This window comes from Halichoerus grypus, chromosome 12 (genome assembly GCF_964656455.1).
Source record: "Halichoerus grypus chromosome 12, mHalGry1.hap1.1, whole genome shotgun sequence".
NCBI classification, from domain to species: domain Eukaryota; kingdom Metazoa; phylum Chordata; class Mammalia; order Carnivora; family Phocidae; genus Halichoerus; species Halichoerus grypus.
Window position 1 is genome coordinate 27,902,764 of NC_135723.1, and position 23,515 is coordinate 27,926,278.

The window sequence follows — 23,515 nt, forward strand, 5'->3', positions numbered from 1 at the left end:
AAAACATGTGTCAGATTATTTTCAATAAACTGATGTAAACAGACAGGATTTCCTAACACAAAGAAGACAGAGACCTAGACAAAATGCCAAGATGGAGGAATTCATCCCAAAAGAAAGAACAAGAAAAGGGTCATGGTCAGGGATCTAACTGAAAGAGACACAAGTAAACTTCCTGATCTAGAATTTAAAACAACAGTCATAAAGATACTAGCTGGACTTGAGAAAAGCATAGAAGATACCAGGGAGTCCCTTACCACAGAGACAAAAGACCTAAAAAATAGTCAGACCAAAATAGAAAATGCAATAGCTGAGATTCGAAATAGACTGGATGTAATGACCACAAGGATGGAAGAATCAGAGGAATGAGTAAGTGATATAAAAGGTAAAGTTATGAGAAACTAAAGACTGTAGGGGCACCGGGTGGCTCAGTCACTTAAGCATCTGACTCTTGGTTTTGGCTCTCAGGGTTGTGGGATCCAGCCCCACACTGGGCTCTGCACTCCGCATGGAGTCTGCTTGTCCCTCCCCGTCCCCCTCTCAAATAAATAAATAAAATCTTTAAAAAATATATAAAATAATAAAGACTGTAACAAGAGATGAAGAAGGACACTATATCAGAACAAAGGAGTCTATCCAACAAGAAGATCTAACAATTGTAAATATTTATGCCCCCAACTTGGGAGCACTCAAGTGCATAAAACAATTAATAACAAACATAAAGGAACTAATTTATAATAATACAATAATAGTAGGAGACTTTAACACCCCACTTACATCAGTGGATAGATCATCTAAGCAGAAAATCAACAAGGAAACAATGGATTTGAATGACACACTGAACCAGATGGACTTAACAGATATATTCAGGACATTTCATCCTATAACAGAATATATATTCTTTTTGAGTGCACATAGAACATTCTCCAGAATAGATCATAATAGAGTCACAAATCAGGCCTCAACAAGTACAAAAAGAATGAGATCATACCATGCATATTTTCCAACCACAATGTTATGAAACTTGAAGTCAAGCACAAGAAAATATTTGGAAAGACTACAAATACATAGAGGTTAAAGAACATCCTACTAAAGAATGAATGGGCCAACCAGGAAATTAAAAAGAAATTAAAAAATACATGGAAATAATAATAATGAAAACATGACAGTCCAAAACCTTTGGGATGCAGTAAAAGCAGTCCTAAGAGGGAAATATGTAAGAATACAAACCTACTTCAAGAAGCAAGAAAAATCTCAAATACACAACCTAACCTTACACCTAAAAGAGCTAGAAGAGGAACAACAAATGAAGCCTAAAGCTACCATCAGGAGGGAAATAATAAAGATTAGGGCAGAAATAAATGATACACAAACAAACAAAAAAACCCAGTAGAACAGGTCAATGAAGCCAGGAGCTGGTTCTTTGAAAGAATTAATAAAATTGACAAACCTCTAGCCAGTCTTGGCAAAAAGAAAAGGAAAAGGACCCAAATAAATAGAATCACAAAGGAGAGAGGAGAGATTACAACCAACAACAGAGAAATACAAACAAATATGAGATTATTATGAGCAATTATATGCTGACAAATTAGGCAAGCTGGAAGAAATGGATAAATTCCTAGAAACATATAAACTGGAAAAACTGAAACAGGAATAGAAAATTTGAACAGATCCACAACCAGCGAAGAAATTGAACCAATAATCAAAAATCTCCTGACAAACAAAAGTTCAGGGCCAGATGGCTTCCCAGGGGAATTCTGCCAAACATTTTAAGAAGAGTTAATACCTATTCTTCTCAAACTGTTCCAAAAAATAGAAATGGAAGGAAAACTTCCAAACTCATTCTCTGAGACCAGAATTACCTTGATTCCAAAATCAGACAAAGACCCCACTAAAATGGAGAATTACAGGCTCATATCCCTGATGCACATAGATACAAAAATTCTCAACAGAATACTAGCTATATTAATCCGACAGTACATGAAAAGAATCATTCACCATGATCAAGTGGGATTTATTCCTGGGCTGCAAGGGTGGCTCAATATTCACAAATCAATTGACATGATACACCATATTAATAAAAGAAAGGATAAGAATCATATGATCTTCTCAATTGATGCAGAAAAAGTGTTTGACAAAGTACAGCATCCATTCTTGATAAAAACCCTCAAGAAATAGGGATGGAGGGAACACACCTCAACATCATAAAGGCCATATATTAGAGACTCACCGTTAATATCATCCTCAATGGGGAAAAACTGAGAGCTTTTCCTCTATGGTCAGGAACAGAACAAGGGTGTCCACTCTGACCATTACTATTTAACAAAGTACTGGAAGTCCTAACCTCAGGATTAAAAGGCATCCAAATTGGTAAGGAAGAAGTCAAACTTTCACTATTTGCAGATGACATGACACTCTATGTAGAAAACCTGAAAGACTCCACCAAAAAATTGCTAGAACGGATACACAAATTCAGTAAAGCTGCAGGATAAAAATCAATGTACAGAAATCTGTTGCATTTCTATATACCAATAATGAAGCAGGAGAAAAAGAAACCAAGGAATCAATCCCATTTTACAATTGCACCAAAAACTATAAGATACCTAGGAACAAACCATGGGTTAATGGAGGGAAGTGGTGGGGGGTAGGCAAAATGGGTGATGGGTATTAAGGAAGGCACTTGTTGTGAGGAGCACTGGGTGTTATATGTAAGTGATGAATCACTAAATTCTACACCTGAAACCAATTTTACCATATATGTTAATTCACTAGAATTTAAATAAAAACATGGAAATAAAAATACCTAGGAATAAACCCAACCAAAGAGGTAAAAGATCTGTACTCTGAAAACTATAGAACGCTTATGAAAGAAAGAAAGTTAAGAGGACACAAAGAAATAGAAAAACATTTCATGCTCATGGATTGGAAGAACAAATATTGTTAAAATGTCTACACTACCCATAGCATTGTACACATTTTATGCAATCCCTATTAAAATACCACCAGCATCTTTCACAGAGTTAGAACAAACAATCCTAAAATTTGTATGGAACCACAAAAGATCCTGAAGAGCCAAAGTAATCTTGAAAAAGAAAAGCAAAGCTGCAGCATCACAGTTCTGGACTTCAAGGTATATTACAAAGCTGTAGTGACCAACACAGTATGGTACTGGCAAAAAAAAAAAAAAAAAAAAAAAAGACATATAGATCAGTGGAACAGAATAGAGAACCCAGAAATGGACTCACAACTATCTGGTCAACTAATCTTCAACAAAGCAATAAAGAATATCTAATGGAAAAAAGACAGTCTCTTCAACAAATGGTGTTGGGAAAACTGGACAGCAACATGCAAAAGAATGAAACTGGACCACTTTTTTACATCATATACAGAAATAAATTCAAAATGGATGAGAGACCTAAATGTGAGACAGGAAACCATCAAAATCCTGGAGGAGAACATGGGCAAGTGACCTCTTTGACATCAGCAACTTCTTACTAGACGTATCTCCTGAGATAAGGCAAACAAAGCAAAAATGAACTACTGGGACTTCATCAAGATAAAAAAACTTCTGCACAGCAAAGGAAACAATCAGCAAAACTAAAAGGCAACCTTTGGAATGGGAGAAGATATTTGCAAATGACTTATCTGATAAAGGGTTAGCATCCAAAATCTATAAATAACTTATCAAACTCAACAATTAAAGACAAACTCAATTCGGGCGCCTGGGTGGCTCAGTTGGTTAAGCGACTGCCTTCGGCTCAGGTCATGATCCTGGAGTCCCTGGATTGAGTCCCGCATCGGGCTCCCTGCTCGGCGGGGAGCCTGCTTCTCCCTCTGACCCTCCCCCCTCTCATGTGCTCTCTCTCTCTCTCTCATTCTCTGTCTCAAATAAATAAATAAAATCTTTAAAAAAAAAAAAGACAAACTCAATTAAAAACAAATAATCCAGTTAAGAAACGGGCAGAAGACACGAATAGACATTTTTTCAAAGAAGACATCCAAATGGCTAAGAGGCACATGAAAAGCTGCTCAGCATTACTCATCACCAGGGAAATACAAATCAAAACTATGATGAGATAGCTATCACCTCACACCTGTCAGAATGGTTAAAATTAACAAGACAGGAAACAACAGATTCTGGCGAGGACACGGAGAAAGGAGAACCTCTTCCATTGTTGGTGGGAATGCAAACTGGTGCAGCTACTCTAGAAAACAGTATGGAGGTTCCCCCAAAGTGAAAAATAGAATTACCCTATGACCCAGCAATTGCATCATTAGGTATTTATCCAAAGGATACAAAAATACTGATTTGAAGGGGCACATGCACCCCAATGTTCATAGCAGCACTATCAACAATAGCCAAATTATGGGAAGAGCCCAAATGTCCACTGACTGATGAATGGAAAAACAAGCTGTGGTGTATATATACAATGAAATATTACTCAGCCATCAAAAAGAATGAAATCTTGCCATTTGCAAAGACATGAATAGAGCTTGAGTGTATTACACTAAGTGAAATAAGTCAGTCAAAGAAAGGCAAATAACAAATGATTTCACTCACACGTGGAATTTAAGAAACAAAACAGATGAACATAAGGGAAAAAAAGAGAGAGGCAAACCAGGAAAAAGACTGTAGCTATAGAGAACAAACTAAGGGTTGTTGGAGGGGAAATGGGTGGGGGATGGGCTAAGTGGGTGATGGGTATTAAGGAGGGTGCTTGTTGTGATGAGCACAGTGTTTTATGTAAGTGATGAATCACTAAATTCTACTCCTGAAACTAATATTACACTCTATGTTAACTGGAATTTTTTAAAAAAAACTTGAAACAAATAAACAAAAATCAACTGATATAAACAAAATTACCCAAACATTTAATAGCATATTCACAACTTTCAGGTCTTCTGCATATTCTTTACAAAATGCCTTTTTCTCCTTTTCTTACTAATAATCCAAAGACCTTAATTCTCCCCTTTTCCCAGTTACTAAATATTAAAAGCAGAAAAATAATAGAAGGTATGTGAGGCTTATTTCTAATTAATTAGATCATATTTGTCTAAGACCCTCTGTTTTCAGTTTTTTTATTACTTCCAAATTCATTTCCTTGGTGTCTTTATCTGCCTTGTGTTATAATTTTTCTGCTCCCTTTATTTAAATTAACAGATGCATACAACAATACATAATAAATATTTTACAGAGTTGTCCCATTTGATCTTCATAACAACCCTTTGACTTAATTAAATAAATGAAAAGAATTGAAAGTGAGAGAGAGGGAATAAATAACATGCCAAACAGCTGCTTTTGGCACTCCAATTCCCCATATTTCTTGAGATTTTTCTGTGAGGAGGAACAAGCCACAATTTCAGAATCACTCTACCATATTTCACCGACTCATAAGATTTATTCATTGTGAATTTGCATCCAAATATTTTAAATTTCAGAAATGAGCATAAACCTTGATCGTTAGGATATGGCTTCTTTTTTTTAAGATTTATTTATCTGAGAGACAGAGAGTGAGCACACAGAGGGAGAGAGAGAAGCAGACCCCCCACTGAGCAGGGAGCCCGATGTGGGGCTCAATCCCAGGACCCCGGGATCATGACCTGAGCTGAAGGCAGCTGCTTAACCAAGACACCCAGGTGCCCCAGGATATGGCTTCTGATTATGAAATGGGTGCACATATTTGTTAATGAAAGAATGATAAATGGGTAACATAAGAACTTGCAATTATTTTTAAAGTTTTAGAATCAAGAACTGAATTCCTCAGAATTCATTGAGTGGAATGAGAGTATATATGCAATCTTAGGAAAAATAAAATTATGAGGAACTGTATAAGTTATTATTCACTGCTCATACACATAATTTTTTTCCTAATTTACCTTTCATAGTTTATAATTTTTACTTGAGAGAAGAGGCTTAGTCGAACTCAATTTTTTCTTTTTCTTTTTTCTTTTTATAAAGTCATAGGCTAAAGAAGCATTCTAGGTATTGGGGATTTCTAATTATCATCCAGGGTTGCAAATATTTAACCATCCATGACTTGTGTTTATTAATATTTTGTGTGCCACGGATGTGAGTCATGGAAGCAAGAGAGACAAAGCTGGTTGGAAGCAGGTAGATACTCACTAAGTTAGCGTAGCTCACCACTCAGTCTCCACAAACCTAAGTAGCTTTGCTGTTCTCTGCTTGGTAACAAAATCGCTTTAACTCTGACTATAGAAATAGTCACAAAGTTGGAGACTTGTCAAGGTCTCAGCCATACTCCTCCTGACTGAGAGGAAGTGGAGCACAGTGACTGAAAGCTTGTCTCTCAGGGCAGACACTCAGAGTTTCAATCCCAGCTCTGCTCTTTTACTAGCTGTGAGACTAGTAGCAGGTTGCTTCAACTCCCTGAGCCTCAGTTTTCTTATATGGAAAAGGAGGTTAGTATTCAATATTTCAATATTATTGGTTTGTCTAAGGAATAAATGAGTTAAAACGAGTAAAGAGTCTAGATTAGTTATTATCCCCAAGGGCAGATGGAAATATAATAGAGAATTTGAAATGATGTCTGGCCAACTTACAATTTAAAAAGAACTGACTTTCAAGACCATAAATAATTTCTAACCTGGTTATTTAATTCTAATTCAATCAATATGTTGTAAAACAAGAGTAAACAATCCCAAAACAGAGAATCAAAACAAAACAATATAATTGCTTAGAAAAAAAATCAAGAGATGTAAAAAAGAAAGCTTATCATGATTAACGAAGATGTAGTTGGAGGCCATGATTAGAGATGATGACAAAAATCTAGAAAAGTCTTGGTATTTAATAAGATTTTCCTTGATGACTAGCTTGGCAAAAGTTGTTTTTAGACAAATCCGGTGCCCTTAATCTAAAAAAAAAATATTGTATTGCATATATAAATTTAAAATATTTTAAAATAGCTGTGCAAAGTGAGGCAAGGGAAAGGAACAGTAAGTCCTAACAATAGAACGGAGGTTAAAGAGGGACTAGAAGAATCACTAATTTCAATTGCAATACCTAGGAAGTAATTGTGATCAGAGGCAAATAAACTCCAAGATAAGTTTTCAGTCCAAAGTTATTTTAAACAACATTTTTCTCAGGAGAGTCCATTTATAACATGCATCTTATATAGCAAAGGAAAGGAATTTTTCTCTTTCTGAGGTGTCAGGGCTATTAGTAAAAATAGCTAAGGTATATGGACACACTATCCCAAAGTCTTTAAATATATGCATGTGCATTATGTCTTTGTCAAAATAATTAGGCTCAAGCAATGTCCACAATAGCCAAACTGTGGAAAGAGCCAAGATGTCCATCAACAGATGAATGGATAAAGAAGATGTGGTATATATATACAATGGAATATTATGCAGCCATCAAAAGGAATAAGATCTTGCCATTTGCAACGACGTGGATGGAACTGGAGGGTATTATGCTGAGCGAAATAAGTCAAACAGAGAAAGACATGTATCATATGACCTCACTGATATGAGGAATTCTTAATCTCAGGAAACAAACTGAGGGTTGCTGGAGTGGGGGGTGGGGTGGGAGGGATGGGGTGACTGGGTGATGGACACTGGGGAGGGTATGTGTTCTGGTAAGCGCTGTGAATTGTGCAAGACTGTTGAATCTCAGATCTGTACCTCTGAAACAAATAATGCAATATATGTTAAGAAAGAAAAAAAGAAGAAGAAGAATGTAGCAGGAGGGGAAGAATGAAGGGGGGGAAATCGGAGGGGGAGAAGAACCATGAGAGACGATGGACTCTGAAAAACAAACTGAGGGTTCTAGAGGGGAGGGGGTTGGGAGGATGGGTTAGCCTGGTGATGGGTATTGAGGAGGGCACGTTCTGCATGGAGCACTGGGTGTTATGCACAAACAATGAATCATGGAACACTATATCTAAAACTAATGATGTAATGTATGGGGATTAACATAACAATAAAAAAATTAAAAAAAAATAATTAGGCTCAATCTAAAGATAAGTAAAGGAGGAAACCTATTTTTTTCAAAAAGCTGAACTAAGAATAGATGCTAGACCAAAATTATTCATTGATTGCTATAAATAATAAATATGGCAAAATTCAACTTACTAATTTATTTCAGTAGTTGCTAAGTCTAATTCTAAAATGCATTGTTCTAGTTACTAAAGGCACAGAACTAAGAGGGATGAGATAAAACAAGCTCAATTAAACCTTATTCTCAAAGAACTTGTAAATCAGGAATATCTTTTAGGATGCTGTGTGAAGAAACCATTTGTTTTTTGCTAAGCAGCTCTTGTTGTCAATATCAGAGATACACTTCTAAACCACGGTACCACTAGAGAGACAAAGGAACGTATTTTTATTTCATAAATGTCGAAAATTGAAAATCAATTTTCATCATGATAATACCTTGAGTTTTTAAGCTTATTCTTTCAGTTAAGCAGGAAAAGTTCTTATAAAGACCCTTTACTTTCAGATAATGGGGATGTGGATTCACTTCTAAACAGTATAATTCCACATAGATTTATTGATAAGTTATTTTGATACAGATAAATATAATTTTCTAGAGAAAGCACAACCTCTTAAAAGATCATCTATATAACAAGTCAGCTGGTAAATTAGAAGAGCATATGAACAGAGTGTATTGGGACCCAGAATAAAAAGGGCTTACCTTAAGACTGGGGAAGGAAAGATGGATTAAACAATAACAGAAAGTCTGGGTCTTTTTTATATATTTATTTATTTATTTATTTATTTGAGAGAGATATTCAGAGAGAGAGAGAGCACGCGGGGGGGGGGGGGAGGGGAAGGGAGGAGCAGAGGGAGCGGGAAACGCAGACTTTGCCCTGAGCACAGAGCCCTATGCAGGGCACGATCCCCCAACCCTGAGATCATGTTCTGAGCCGAGGTGAAGTCGGAGGCTTAACCAACTGAGCCACCCATGTGCCCCTTATTTATTGTTTTAAAGATTTTCAGAAAGCCTGGGTCTTGAAGAATGTATGGGACTTAAACAGGAGAATAATCTGTATGTGGAGGGAACAGTATGAAACGTACATTTTCCGAGAAACACCAAGGATTGTCTGGTTTCACTTTGGCCTGGTGATGCATTAATACCTGTGAGAAGGAAACACATCCAGCGAGTGTTCTATGCAAACAGAAAGAGGAAAAATGGAAGAGCAAATGAAATTTGTGTGTGTGTGTGAATACATATTCATATATATAATATATATATATATATATATATATATATATATATATATATACATATAAACACCTTGAAAGCTGTATCTATATTAAAATCTCCATCCATTTTCTTTTTCTTTTTCTTTTTTTTTTTACAGATGGAAAAGGCAATCCTGGTTATTACATACTGGTCAAATTAACTCCAATATCGTGTGAAATCCCAGGACAAACCATGAAACTGTAAATGTGCCAGCATTAGCAATGACTTGTAATGCAGGGTATTGGGTAGCAATCAGTGTGGCTTTGTCAAAGACAAAATTGTGACAACCCAGTTTAATTTCCTTCAATGATAATGTGGCAGAGAATGTGGATAACTCATAAACGACAGATACAATCTCTCAGGGTTTCAGCAAAGCATTTCATGTTGCCCCACGACACAAGCACCAACATAGTTTTGGCCACGAGTATAGAAAGCGGGCAAATAATTTGTCAGATCTGCATGCAGATCTTGGCACTAATGATATTTTTGACCACATGACTTTATGTCGGGGGGAGGGGGGGGCTGTTTTCTGCCATGCAGGGTTTATTAGTAAATTTGGCCTCTACCCACTAGATAACATCAGCACATCCTCCCCCAGTCATGTCAATCAAAAATGTCACTCAGCACTGTCACATGTCTCAGAGGGAAAGAAAAGAAAACAGTTACAGGTTGAGAAAACAAACAAACAAACAAAAAACACTGGTGGAGCAGAATATACAAGAGGATGTCTCAGAAAGAGATCACTGATCTCTTGTTATTTAATATATCAACTGATAAAGAGAATGCTAGTATTTCTATATCATAGTGCCTCTGAATAGAAAAGGCAAGCTTCTTAGAGGAACAGGGATTTGAATGGTGCCTTGAGTAAGAGAACTCTTGGGATAAAAAGCGAAAGAAGAGACATTCTAGGCTGCGGTAGCAATCTGAGTCAAGCAGTAAGCATAGAAATGTATTAGATTAGTTTGCTTTGTTAAACATTTTATGATCCTAAAATTAATCTCTTTGAGAAAATAATTCTTACCTCCTGGATTAATATGAAGTAATATTAAACAGATAATAAATCAGGTTTTTAAAAACACTTTTATTAAGGAACAGGGAGGAAAAAAAAAAACGGGTGCCTACAACTATGAGAATTAGTCAACTCAGGGCAGAAAATTAATCTTTCTATCCCATAAGAAACTTGGGAAATTTCCACAGCTTCAGGAACTAGGAATAAGTCAGAAGGCTATTTTGTTCATATGGTCCTTTGATATAGTTTGGTATAATGGTCATAATATGCAGGGCTTCTCCCCTCCCCCAGACTGACAACTGCCTCATTCAGTTGCTAAGCTAACTGAAAAATCATGTAATGGTAGTCCTTTTTAAAACGTTGCCTGTTGGGCGCCTGGGTGACTCAGTCAGTTAAGTGTCTGCAGCTCAGGTCATGATTCTGGGGTCCTGGGATCAAGTTCCACATCGGGCTCTCCGCTCGGTGGGAAGTCTGTTTCACCCTTTACCCCCTGCCCCCGGCTCATGCTTTCTCTCTCTCTCTCAAATAAATCAATAAAATCTTTAAAAAAATAAAAATAAAAAGTTCCCTGTTACTGTAAATTCAAAAGGAGAATCAATGATGTAATTAAAAAAGAGATTATAACCCAAAGAAAACAGGACAATTATTTAGTGTAAGAAATTAAATACCACAATCACTAAGAGAGATAACCTGGATAGCTTAGCTCAATTTCAAAATCAGGAAATTCTTGCCTTCTTAGAAAATAGTTTAAGAAAAAAGAACAACAAAAAACAAAAACACCTTTCTAACAGCTTGGTGTAAATTTAAAAAAAAGTCAAGCACATGTTTTGGAAAAAGAGACAATACCATATGTAGCACTGTACTAAATACTGGGATTGTAATAATGAGTGCGAGGTGGTACCTGCTCTTTAATTATGTAGTATAATCTACAGAAATGGAGATTACAAACTGCTCTTGGGATCATTTGTCCCACTCTATCTGAATTCTCTTCATCCAGGCCTGGAAATACTGTGAATGTGAGGGTAAGTCCTTGCCTTGATAAGAATAATATTTATACAAACTACTCTGCTTTCTGACTTTATTTGCTTCTGCCTGTTCCTGGCCATTCATTGTTCTTATGGTATAAACATCATCTATAAAGAGCTATGCTCTTTAAGCATCAGGAAGGCATTTGAAATGTCTAGGTTTTTTTCCCCTGCAAACAAGATATCTTTTTAAAATACATGAGGATAAGCTAGCATATTCCTTTAACTTTGGGACGTTGGGGTAGAGGATGAGGATGAAGCTCTAAGGCAAACAGAAGGCTACAAGTTAGGAAATAGGAGTTTACACATCCTTCCTTATAAATTGACTGGAAGCAGGGTTTCACTCTGAAATGTCAATGAAAACATTAATTCCTTCAAGGGGTCTCCCCTCCCCCAATATCAACCAGTTTCCAGTGATGAGACAAAATAGTTGAATATAAAAATATTCAACATTCTGTCCTATGCATTATCTCATTAATAAAGCATCCCGCAAATAGGCCAACAATCCCTCTACCCCACCCCACCCCCAGGGAACACTAAAACATACAAAATGTTTCATGCAAAGGCTCAAGAATTTCAACTTCTTGAAGATGTACAAGAAAAATAAAAGCTAACAGAGGAGTAACTTGTGAAAAATAAAATTATAAGTAATACCACTCATGGGAAAATATTTAAAAACTGATAAAACATGGTTCGTCTCCCCCTCCAATTTCCCCCCCTGGAGACGAACCATGAGAGACTATGGACTCTGAAAAACAAACTGAGGGTTCTAGAGGGGACGGGGGTGGGGGGATGGGTTAGCCCGGTGATGGGTATTAAAGAGGGCATGTTCTGCATGGACCACTGGGTGTTATACGCAAACAATGAAACATGGAACACTACATCAAAAACTAATGATGTAATGCATGGTGATTAACATAATAAAAAAAACCTGATAAAACATTTAAAATCCATTAGGCGGGGCGCCTGGGTGGCTCAGTTGGTTAAGCGACTGCCTTCGGCTCAGGTCATGATCCTGGAGTCCCTGGATCGAGTCCCGCATCGGGCTCCCTGCTCAGCGAGGAGCCTGCTTCTCCCTCTAACCCTCCCCCCCTCTCATGTACTCTCTCTCTCTCTCATTCTCGCTCTCTCAAATAAATAAATAAATCTTTAAAAAATAAAATAAAATAAAATCCATTAGGCATTGCAACAGGGCACAAGGCTTGGCACATACAAAATAAAGCCATCAAATTTCTTCAACTGGGGTACTGTGGAATAGTTTAACAACTACTTCGATGAATCAAAACTCTAAATAGGCAGGATCATTATTGCTATGAGAATATCATTGAATTATAGAAAGCTTATAGGCATCCTTATCAACAAATAGTTGAATCTCCACTGCCACGGGAGAGAATTTACCATTTGTAAATGTAAATGAAATTGTCTTTTAAAAGTAGTTTTCTCCTAATTGTTGTAATATTCTAATAACAAGAAAAAGAAAAGGAGAAACTCAACTACAGGACTGTATTAACAGGAGAATAAAAACAAAGTAACAGAACCTATTTAAAGTCGTACACCTACAAGTTATTTCTCAATCTAGTAGTACGGACAAAAATGATCTCCACTCATACTGTGAAAATGGCCCTCAATATTTCATCAGCAATCTTTAAGCTTCTCCTTAATGCACCTCTTGTCCCAGTTTGTTTTGTTTTCTTGCTGAAAGTCATTGCTCTTGGGCTGAGCAGCCATGCAGAAAACTAGTTTCTACCTCACTGGATAGAAGTATTAGAGATGTCAGTCTGTGCAACACTTACTGCCTTGTATTTTCTGCAATGTCCCAAAGAGATTAATTCCTTTTCTTGCCTAAGATCTGTCTATAAAGTCTTTTTCAAAGCCCTCTTAAAAGCTTTTTAGGGCATGCATGTTTGTATGTATATGTATTTGTCCTCTCTCCTCTCCCTTCCTCCCTCCTCCTTTCCCACCTTCCCTCCCTCCCCTTTTTTTTTTCTTTTCTAACATTAAATCAGATGGCTGTATTTCAGTGAACAAAGTCTATTTTGTTCATATGGTCCTTTGATATAGTTTGGTATAATGGTCATAATATGTAGGGCTTCCCCCCCCCGCCCGCCAGACTGACAACTGCCTTATTCAACTACCACACACTATATATAGAGTTTGAGAAGGATATTCATATTGTCACAAATCTCCTCAGACGAGTGTTTTAGTGTAAGTTTTATCTGAAACTTACTATGGTCAAATGACCGATCTAGGACCACAAGAAAGTCAGGACTGATTGTACACTGCCTTTGGGGTATTCATCTGTCATTCTTGATATTTATATCATAAGGGTAGGTTTGAAGTGGATAAACCCCTCTCCTCTACACAGCAACTAGTATTCTCTTTAGCAATCTGTTTACTACTACTCGGTCACTAAGAGGTGCTCGTTCTTTTCTAGAATCATCTGCATATATACGCAGGTTTTTACATTTTCAGACTTTATCTATCTACAGTTTTACCATTCCATAAAGGGGCAATGAAAACCTTTTTCTAAGGCGTTTACTTACTCCAAACTACCTTTGAGAGACCACGTTAATGTGTGAATCCTTTTTCTCTCCTGCCAAGGCCTCTAATGATGATTATAGGTCACCCAAATCATCTTGCCTGGATTTTAAAGATCTAGTAAAGACTCACCTTCCCATCTTGTCTATTCTTTCTTCTCATTATCGTCTCCCAAAGTGCACAGTAGCAAAATCGCTTGCGGCTTCACTATTCTTTCCTGCACTGCATTTTTATACACGTCAATTCATATTTCCCTTACACTAACATATTCTTCCAATATATTAAATCATAAGTATATATTTATTAAATTTCTGACACATCTTTCTTAGATAGAAACTATTATTAATTCCAGGTTTCAGATACTTATAACTAGACACAGTATATAATTTGGCCAAACTTGCAGCACTAATAAGTGGCTGAGCTGGGACTTAACTCCATGTTTGCCTCATGCCAATGCTCAGGATTAAGTACACTGTTATTTATTTAAAATTCAAAATACTTTATTTTATCTATTTTTAAAGATTTTATTTATTTATTTGAGTGAGAGAGAGCGAGCATGAGCGGGGCTGGGGTGAAGGGTAAAGGGAGAGGGATAGACAAGGAGACTTACACTGAGCAGGGCTCGATCCCAGGACCCCGGGATCATGACCTGGGTCAAAGGCAGATGCTTAACCAACTGAGCTACCCAGGTGCTCCCAAATTCAAAATATTTAAAAAATTTATCTACAATGAAGATTTCTACCTTAGCAAATATGATAAATAATGAACATGTGTTAACAAAGTATGCTCATATCTGATACATCAGATCAATAATATATTTAAAAGTTTGGAGGAAACAAATCTTTATAAAAATGAGAAGAAAGTAAACAAACAAAATTAGTTATCAATCTGAAATTTATTTTCAGTTTTCTTGAAACTTGATACTCATCTGATATTTTTCAAACTATCAATCTTCATTATCTAAGCAGTGTGTGTATTTCCTAAATTTCTAGAAAATGTATTCAAGAAATTACTATTATTTTATGAAATAAGCAGGAGTTGTTTTGGAGGAGTCTAACATGAAGTGTATACTTTGATTATTTGGGATTGCTGAATTCTGTTTTTTGGCCCTCTGCCCATCTATCCAACAAACAGTTACTAATTCTGTATTAGGTGCCATGTTCTGTGCCATGCCATGGTAACGTGAGGATGAATGATCCTGGTGTCATTTATGTCTTTAAGCAGCTTTCAGAACTTAGAAAAATAATAGAGACATTTCACCAAGCACTGTGATTTGACATGATAAATTTTATAATAAAAGCTTACATGTGGTTCTTAGAGAGTGTAGAGAGAGCACTTTGTATCTCATACAACTCTCTCTATATATACAGTGGCCTCTGAGGAGACACCTTGTGTTAGTGTTTCTAGATGCTAAGAAGGAGGGGCACCTGGCTGGCTCAGTTGGTAGAGCATGACTCCTGATCTTGGTGTCATGAGTTCAAGCCCCACACTGGGCTTGGAACCTAGTTAAAAATAAATAAATAAAAAATAAAAATGCTAGAAGGAACAATCTATTGGCAGCAGAATCCATGTGAAGAGCATAAAAACATGGCTATACCTACAAAGCCTAGCACATAGTATTAAAGCATATATATATATATATATATATATATATATATATATATAACGGGACATGCATAAACACTTCCAAAACATATGCAGGGAGAAACAGTATCTGGAGGTGAAGCTATAGAGTGATGTATCAGACCATGGAGGGCCTTGAATGTCACGTTTGGACTCCATTATGTAGGCAAGGAGAGCCTAAGTACAGACACGACACCATAACAGATAGTTTCGGCAGAAGTTTACTATTACAAATAGTATAAAAGAGCTGAAAGTCAAATGCATAAATTCTGGTTTCTGTTGTAGACAATTTCTTCCCTCCAAAACCATAACCTTGGTCTCTGACTTCCAGTCTAGTTTGTTTCCCAAATATACTAAGATAATACCTTTGTGAAGCTACAGTTACTAGGTTCCAGGCTCTTTATGTCATGATACTTCAAGTCTAAGGATGATCTACAAGTCTTTTGGCTCCTTTGACAATCCCACTATGGAGTTTCAATGTAAAGGTGTCCATAATATATTTAATTATGCAATATTTTTGATGTGTTCCCATGAGAAAGACACTCTCCTAAGTTCTTAGGGTGGAGGGGAAGATGGCAAAAATCAAAACCATATGGAGTATTTAGAGCTAGAAGAGAAGAAAAACAGAAGTATGATTACAGAGAAAGGGATGGATGTAGAAAAATTCAATGTCTGAAAGGGGAGAAAGAACAGTTTGGGACATTACAGAGAAGTTACTAAAAATAAAGTCAAGACAAGAGCATTAGATATGATGATTGAAAGATTACTGGTTTTTATCCATGAAATGCTATTTTTAAAAAATTCTCTACTTTTTATATTCATTATATTTGTATATACACATATATTTGTATATATTTATGTGACAAAGTGTAGCTAGCCATATTTTGTTACACAAAAAACATTTGTTGTGAAATAATTTGTTTTTCACAGACAACATATACTTTATAATGTAAGGTTTGTATTTTAAAGAACAATATATATTAAAATTATTGCTATGTACCTCTTGTAGAATTCAAATGCATTTAAAGGCTTTGTCAGTTCCATGTTATTTCTAACACTTACCTGTATCTTTCCTTACATTTTTACTTCCAAAGCCAAGTCTTTGCATTAGTCCAGGACACCGTTCATTCTCTAATATCTGTTGAGCAGCTACTACTGTATTATTCGAGCATTGCTTTTGACCTTGGAAAAGAGTAATGAACATGAGCCATATGGCCGCTCTCTCATGAGAGAGAAATACAGGCACTACATGCAAAATATTAATTATTAATTATAAATGTGCTATATCTTATGAAATGTGAGCTGTCAGAGAGGGTACTGCACATATGCAGGTCTAGAGTCAGGGGAGAATGGGGGGTATTCCTTAAACTAAACTGGTTTGGAGCAAAGAGAGCAAGAGAGAGGATGGCATGAGATGGGTCTAGAAAGGTGGGCAAGTCCCTGTGAGCCACACTCATGATATCTAAATACAACATAATTTCAATGAAAAGCTAATGCACAGAAATGACCGGACCAATGAAACATACATATGAAAAGCTCTACCTGGCTTCAATGCAGAATGAATAAGATGAGAATGAAGAGAAAAGTAGGAAAACGAGCTGTTTTAGCGGTCAAAAAAAAAAAAGGCGCACCTTTGAAACCCGGCAGGGTCATTATGGGATACTAATATTACAGAGAATACTAAGGATTTCAGGCTTTGTTCTTGGGGTTTCATTTTATTAACTCACTTCAATTTAAAATGATCTGAGAAGGTAAATGCTATTGTCGCCGCCTTATAAATGAGGAAACTTAGGCACAGCGAGGTTAATCAGCTTCCTCAAGTTCTCACTGCTGGAAGGTGGCAGACAGAATGTGAATGGAGGAAACGAGAAGTTTCGAACTACAGCAGTCTGTCTCCAGAATCATGTGCTAAACAAAGCATTTTAGATGGTAGACTAGTGATCTATTTCTGCATAACAAATCCTTTCAAAATTCAGTGGCTTCAAAACCACGTTTGTTATCAAGCATATTCTGTTGGTCAGCAGCCCAGGCGTGGCTTAGTGGTGTCCTCCGCTCAGGATTTCTCACAGGCCTGCAATCAAGTTGCGAGTCATAGTCTTTTGTAACCTAAGCTTGGAAGTGACAGCCCATTTTTTTTTTTTTTTTTTTTGCATATTCTATTCATTAGAAGCAAGTTGTTAAGTGTAGCCCACGTTCATGGAGAGGGGACTCCACAAGGGCATAAATACCAGAATGTAGCAATGATTTTAGAAGCTGTCTACAACATAAAATGAACTGAACTTTATGACTGATTGCACATGAAAGATCTGGAAGAGGGCAGAGTCAAGGATACCTTGAAAAGATGTAACATGATCGTACATTCGGTGGCTGATGGTTGTGCAAGCTTGTGCCTTCCCTGTGATGTAGGAAGTATGTTTATCTACTATGATTAGGGAAGGGCTCCTCAGGTTTTGAGCAGAGTGGAAAGTGAGAAAGGAAGCTGAGTAGTTAAATCTTGTAGGGGTTTTTTGACAGTGGAAGGGTCTGATTGAAGTAGTGGGCTCTGACTTTTATTTCCATATTCCTGTATATGTGTCTTCCTCTGCAAATGCTCCATAGGCCAGATGCAGAAAAGGAGGAGGTATATATTTGGATTCATGCAGGGCAAATTCCTTGCCAGAGCTGGGAGAAACATTAGAGGAATGGCAAGAGGGCTGCTATGCTGATGAAGGCTTGGATTGAGAGTGGCAGAGATAGAAGGAGTGATAAACAGATGAAGGAGAAATTCTAGTAGAGTAGAACAAAGGTCAACTTTATGTGAGTAAGCACTGAGAGAGTTGACATGATAGTCATATGTATGATTTCTAAGTCAGATAATTTTCAGTTAACTTTAGGGCAGAAAGCAATTATAGGTATGGATGGACAATGTGCAGGAGAACTAATAAGCACTGGAAATGAGCTTTTAGAAGGTAAAGAAACAGAGAACCAGGTATTAGATCATCCTCCTCACAGATGTGGAAATTAATCAGGACCTATCAGGACTCTGATGGTGAGATATCAGTTTATTACACACAAATGGAATCACATGATCACTATGCTTATTGATAAAACATGCTGGATTATACTACCAATACAAATGTATTCTTGGACAGAAAAAGCAAACAGGTTCATTTTGCTTTCTTTTCTATTTTTACTATTTTAAAATAAATTTTGGAGTAACTTCTTACAAAGCAATAAATAATAACGTTTATTGACTTTTCCACATTGCTGAGTATCTCAGTATGTGCCTATTTATCTTTCTGATGATTCAGTCTCATTCTTTAGACATCTACTCTGACAAGTTTTCCCTGGAGAAGAGGTGTTACATGTACAAACTCTTTGCTGTCTGGTTTCACCTTGCCTTTCTGGGTTATGTTCTGTTGCAAAGCCCTGATTTATAAGCCAGGAACGACTCACTATAGAGTTGGCAAGACCCTCTCTGGGTTATTCCTTTAGTCTTTTCTGGATGACATTTCTTACCAGATAAGACTGGATCAGTCTTTAAGGTGTTTCCAAGAAATAATAATTTATAGATGGTTAATTAAGCACCAAGTGAAAGGTGAAATCTTAGCAATTTTGCCTTTTGAAATGTATCCTGGGGTTTTCAACTTCCTAGAACATTAGATTTTTCAGTGAAAATTATTTTAAGTGTTCCTCACACTGGGTACTTAGAGAAACAACAAGCATTTGAGAAGATAGCTTACTCTGGGCAAAAATAGGCTTTTTAGGCCTTCCTACCACCTGAACAATTTCCAGCCCTCACAGCCTCGCCTTATATGCAGGGTTAAATCAACAAACGCAGGGTTTAGTGGCACTTAGGAGAGGCCCAGACTATTTCCATTTTTTTTATACTCTGGATACATAAAAAACAACGAAATATTCCCAATAAATTTACAAATCTGTGATATATTTTAAATGGTGACACTGAAGAATTAATGCTTTTAAATACACACAAGAATACACAAGGATTTGTACTTGAAGATCACATCAGAAGTCTACATTTTGAGGTCTTACTTTCTCAAAATAAGGCCAAGACCAAATGATCCTCCCTTGATCTCTTCGTGATTCTTCCTATACAAGTGAATTTTTTTTCTCAGAAAAGTTGAAAATGGGATCCATCTTAGGCATACATAAACTTTAATAGCTTCCTGAGAGAGTTCTTTATTACTGAGAGAAATTAATCTAATGATGGAATGTCATGTGTTGGGATTAATTTGGGGGCCTGGTCCAGTACTCCTCTGAAATCAGTCCACATGTCTGCCTCACTGACCAATTAAGAGCATCATATTTTTTAGAAGTTAGCTACTACTGTGAGTTGTCTTTGCATATGAAATATTAAAATACACTTTTATAAACTATTCTCATTAATTATATTCATAAGCAAAATTACTTAGAATGTTCTTGCATAGAGATGACCAGATTTTATGGTGGTCATTCAAAGACAACAAGGAGCCCTTTGTGACTTTCATAGGCAGCTAATGATTTTTATTCAGAAACAATGACTAAAATTTCTTTAGTTGGGTTTGCTTTTCTTGAAAGCCTGAAAAAAAAATCTTAGGCAAATAATGTACATTTAGCAAGATAAATATTCTAAGCAAAACTCATTTTAGTACATTAATTAAATTAAGCTATACATGGATCCATTCACATACTTATCCATTTCTACCTCAAATAATCTAATTATTTATCTATGTAGATTGGCAACCAAAATGCTATGATAAATGTAACACATATTTAATTTAATGGCAGTATACAGATTCAGCCCGAAAATGTTTATTTTCACTTATTATAAAATAAAAATGATACAATGATTGCTTTCTTAATCTTATGAACTACTTGACAAGTATGTAGTCTAAAATTAAATTATAATCTTTCGAAATTTCAGCTAGCTCTTCTATTCTTCAGTATGATAGTCAAAGCTTCTAATAATTACAGAATATGTCTGGAAAAAAATTATATGATATGTTACAAACTCCTGATCTCTAGATTTTCATCTACCTCTGTCTACCTATTTTTTTCCTAGGGGGGAAATAATAATTGTTTTCAATGTGTAAAATATTTTGGTTCTAACAGTACATACTTACATATTATAGTTACACAGTAATATATAATATATTAGATTGTAATACCTCTTACATATGATACCGCTCTCATAGCAGCAGGCACACAATAAATGGTTGATATTACTACAAATGTTTAATTATTATTATAATGTGCATTTCTTGAAAACAACAGGAATAATTATTTGTTTGGTATCAGAAGTTCAGAAATTCATAAGCTGAATGCTTTTCCTAAAATAATAAAGGTCTTTGGATTTTACTATCTAATCTAATAATGATTCATTGGGAAAAAATGTTGGTAAGGCCACACGTATAGAATGACCAGGAAGAGGCCTGGTATACTGAAAAGAATTAGACTCAGAAACTCAATGAATCATGACTCTGCAACTTATTTTTTCAGCATGACCTTAAACAACTTAATGATTTTTTTCTTAGTTTTTGACTCTGTCAATTGAAGGTCAAATACCTATAACCCATTGATTTGCTGTAAGATAAAATGAGCTTAGTTGTTTCAAGTACTTAGTAGTTGCTTGACTTTGAAATACTCAATGATAGCTGCTAATATTATAATTTCTGTTATTGTAAAGATCATGTGGCTGTATAAATACATATTGCCTTCCAGAAAATAAAAAAACAAAACTCCATAACACATAGGCCACAGTTTTTCTGAAAGTTAAAGATCCATATCTGCAAAATGATAAGTTCAATAGAATTTACTTCTTCACATGAAGCCAAAATTGAAATGGGTAAATTCTTAATTATTTTTATTACCCTTATACTAAAAGTGAAACTTCATTTCAATTAAGATAAGGCAAATTATAAACTAATATTCTATGCTATGGTTGGAGTGACATCATAAAGTCAACCATTAGGCTGGCAAAAACTGAGAGAATCAACTTCTTTTGGAACTCTGGCACCTAGTAAAAATCTTACTCCAAGCAGGGGAATGCTTAAAGAAGAAAGAGGGTATTATCATTTAGTAAGAAAGCACTGTGGTGTTTTTGCTAACTGTGTACTTAGCCCAAATTCCAGCTCGGATATAACATCTGGCTCAAAGATTAACTAGGGAATAAGGGAATTGAAAAATCACATATGTATTAGATCTACCTAACAGACATACATAGAACATTCCACCCAACAACAGTTCAATACATATTTTCTCAAGTGTACCTGAAATATTCTCCTGATAGACCATATCTTAGACTACAAGTCTCAACGAAATTAAAATTATTGAAATTATACAAAGTATTTTTTCTGACAGAGTGAAATGAAGTTAGAAATCAATAAATAAAGAAAACTAAAAGAAAATTCACAAATATGTAAAAATTAAACAGTATATTTTGAACAACAAATGGATTGAAAAAGGAATCACGAGAGGAAATTTGAAAATACTTTAAGATGAATGAAAATGAAAACAAGATACCAAAATGTGAGATGCAGTGAAATCAATTCTCAAAGAAAAAATTATAGCTGTAAAGCGTACATTAAAAGAAGAAAGATCTCAAATCAGTAACCTAAGTTGACATCCAAGGAACACAAAAAAGAACAAACTAAACCTACAGCTGGCAGAAGAAAAACACAATAAAGATTAGAGTGGTGATAAATAAAGAATAGACAAGAAAATAGAATCAACATCAAAAATTGGTCCTTTGTAAAGATCAGGATAGTAGGCAAAATTTTAGCTAGACTAAGAAAAAAGAGAGGAGACATAAATAAAATCAGAAATGACAGTGGGGATTTACTAACAAACTTACAGAAATAAAAATGATTTTAGGAGAATACATGCACAACTGCATGCCAACAAATTAAATAACCTAGGCAAAGTCAAAATGGAGAAATTCCTAGACATATGCAAATTATTAAAACTGAATCAAGAAAAAAATGAAAACATCTGAACAGATCTATAATAAGAGATTGAATCAGTAAACAAAAACCTCCCAGCAACAACAAAAAGAGCTCACGTCAGATGGCTTTAGTAGTGAATTCTACCACTTAAAGAAGAATGAACACCAGTCTTCCTGAAATGTCTCCAAAAATAGAAGAGTAAGTACTTCCTAATTTATTTTATGAGAAACCAAAAACGAAACTATAGACCAATATTATGTATGAAGATAGATGCAAAATTCCTCAACAGAGTACTAGTAAACTAAATCCAACAACCTATTAACAGAATAACCTAGTGATATTTATCCCAGGAATGCAATGTGAGTTAACACACTAAAATACTAACATCAATCAATGTAATACAGCACAACAAGAGAATGAAGGAAAGAAACAAAACAATCATCTCAACTGATACAGAAAAAACCATTTGATAAAATCCAGCACCCTTTCATAGTAAAAACACTCAGAAAATTACGAATAGAAGGGAACTTCATTCATATGGCAAGAGCATTTATAAGAAAAACTACAGCTAACATCATACTTAATAATGAAAGACTTCATGGTGAAAGACTGAAAGCTTTTAACCTGAGATCAGGAACATGATAAGGAAGGCTATTTTAACACTGCTGTTCTATTTTATATTGGAAGTTCTAGCCAAAGAAGTTAGTCAAGAAAAATAAATAAAAAACAAACAAATTGGAAAGGAAGAAGTAAAACAATTCCATATACAGATGGCATGATTTTATATACAGAAAACACCAAAGAGGGGCTCCTGGGTGGTTCAGTCATTAAGCGTCTGCCTTTGGCTCAGGTCATGATCCCAGGGTCCTGGGATCGAGCCCGGCATCAGGCTCCCCCACAGCCAGGAGATTGCTTCTCCCTCTCCCACCCCCCCGCTTATGTTCCCTCTCTAGCTGTCTCGCTCTGTCAAATAAATAAATAAAATCTTTAAGAAAAAGAAAGAAAACACCAAAGAATGCACAAAGAAACTAAGAACTAATAAGTAAATACAGCAAACTTGCAGGGTACAAGATAAATGCAAAAACATCAATGGTGTTTCTATACACCAGCCAAGACCAATATGAAAAGGAAATCAAGAAAACCATTACATTTATACCAGCATTCAAAGAACAAAATACCTCGGAATAATTTC

The 23,515-nt window shown here is 35.8% G+C and overlaps 1 protein-coding gene across 3 annotated transcripts in view; it reads right to left on the reverse strand.

Annotated features, from left to right (window-relative positions):
- Positions 1 to 23,515, reverse strand: part of PCLO (piccolo presynaptic cytomatrix protein) — a 391,345-nt gene that overhangs the window by 146,941 nt on the left and 220,889 nt on the right. The window lies entirely within an intron of this gene.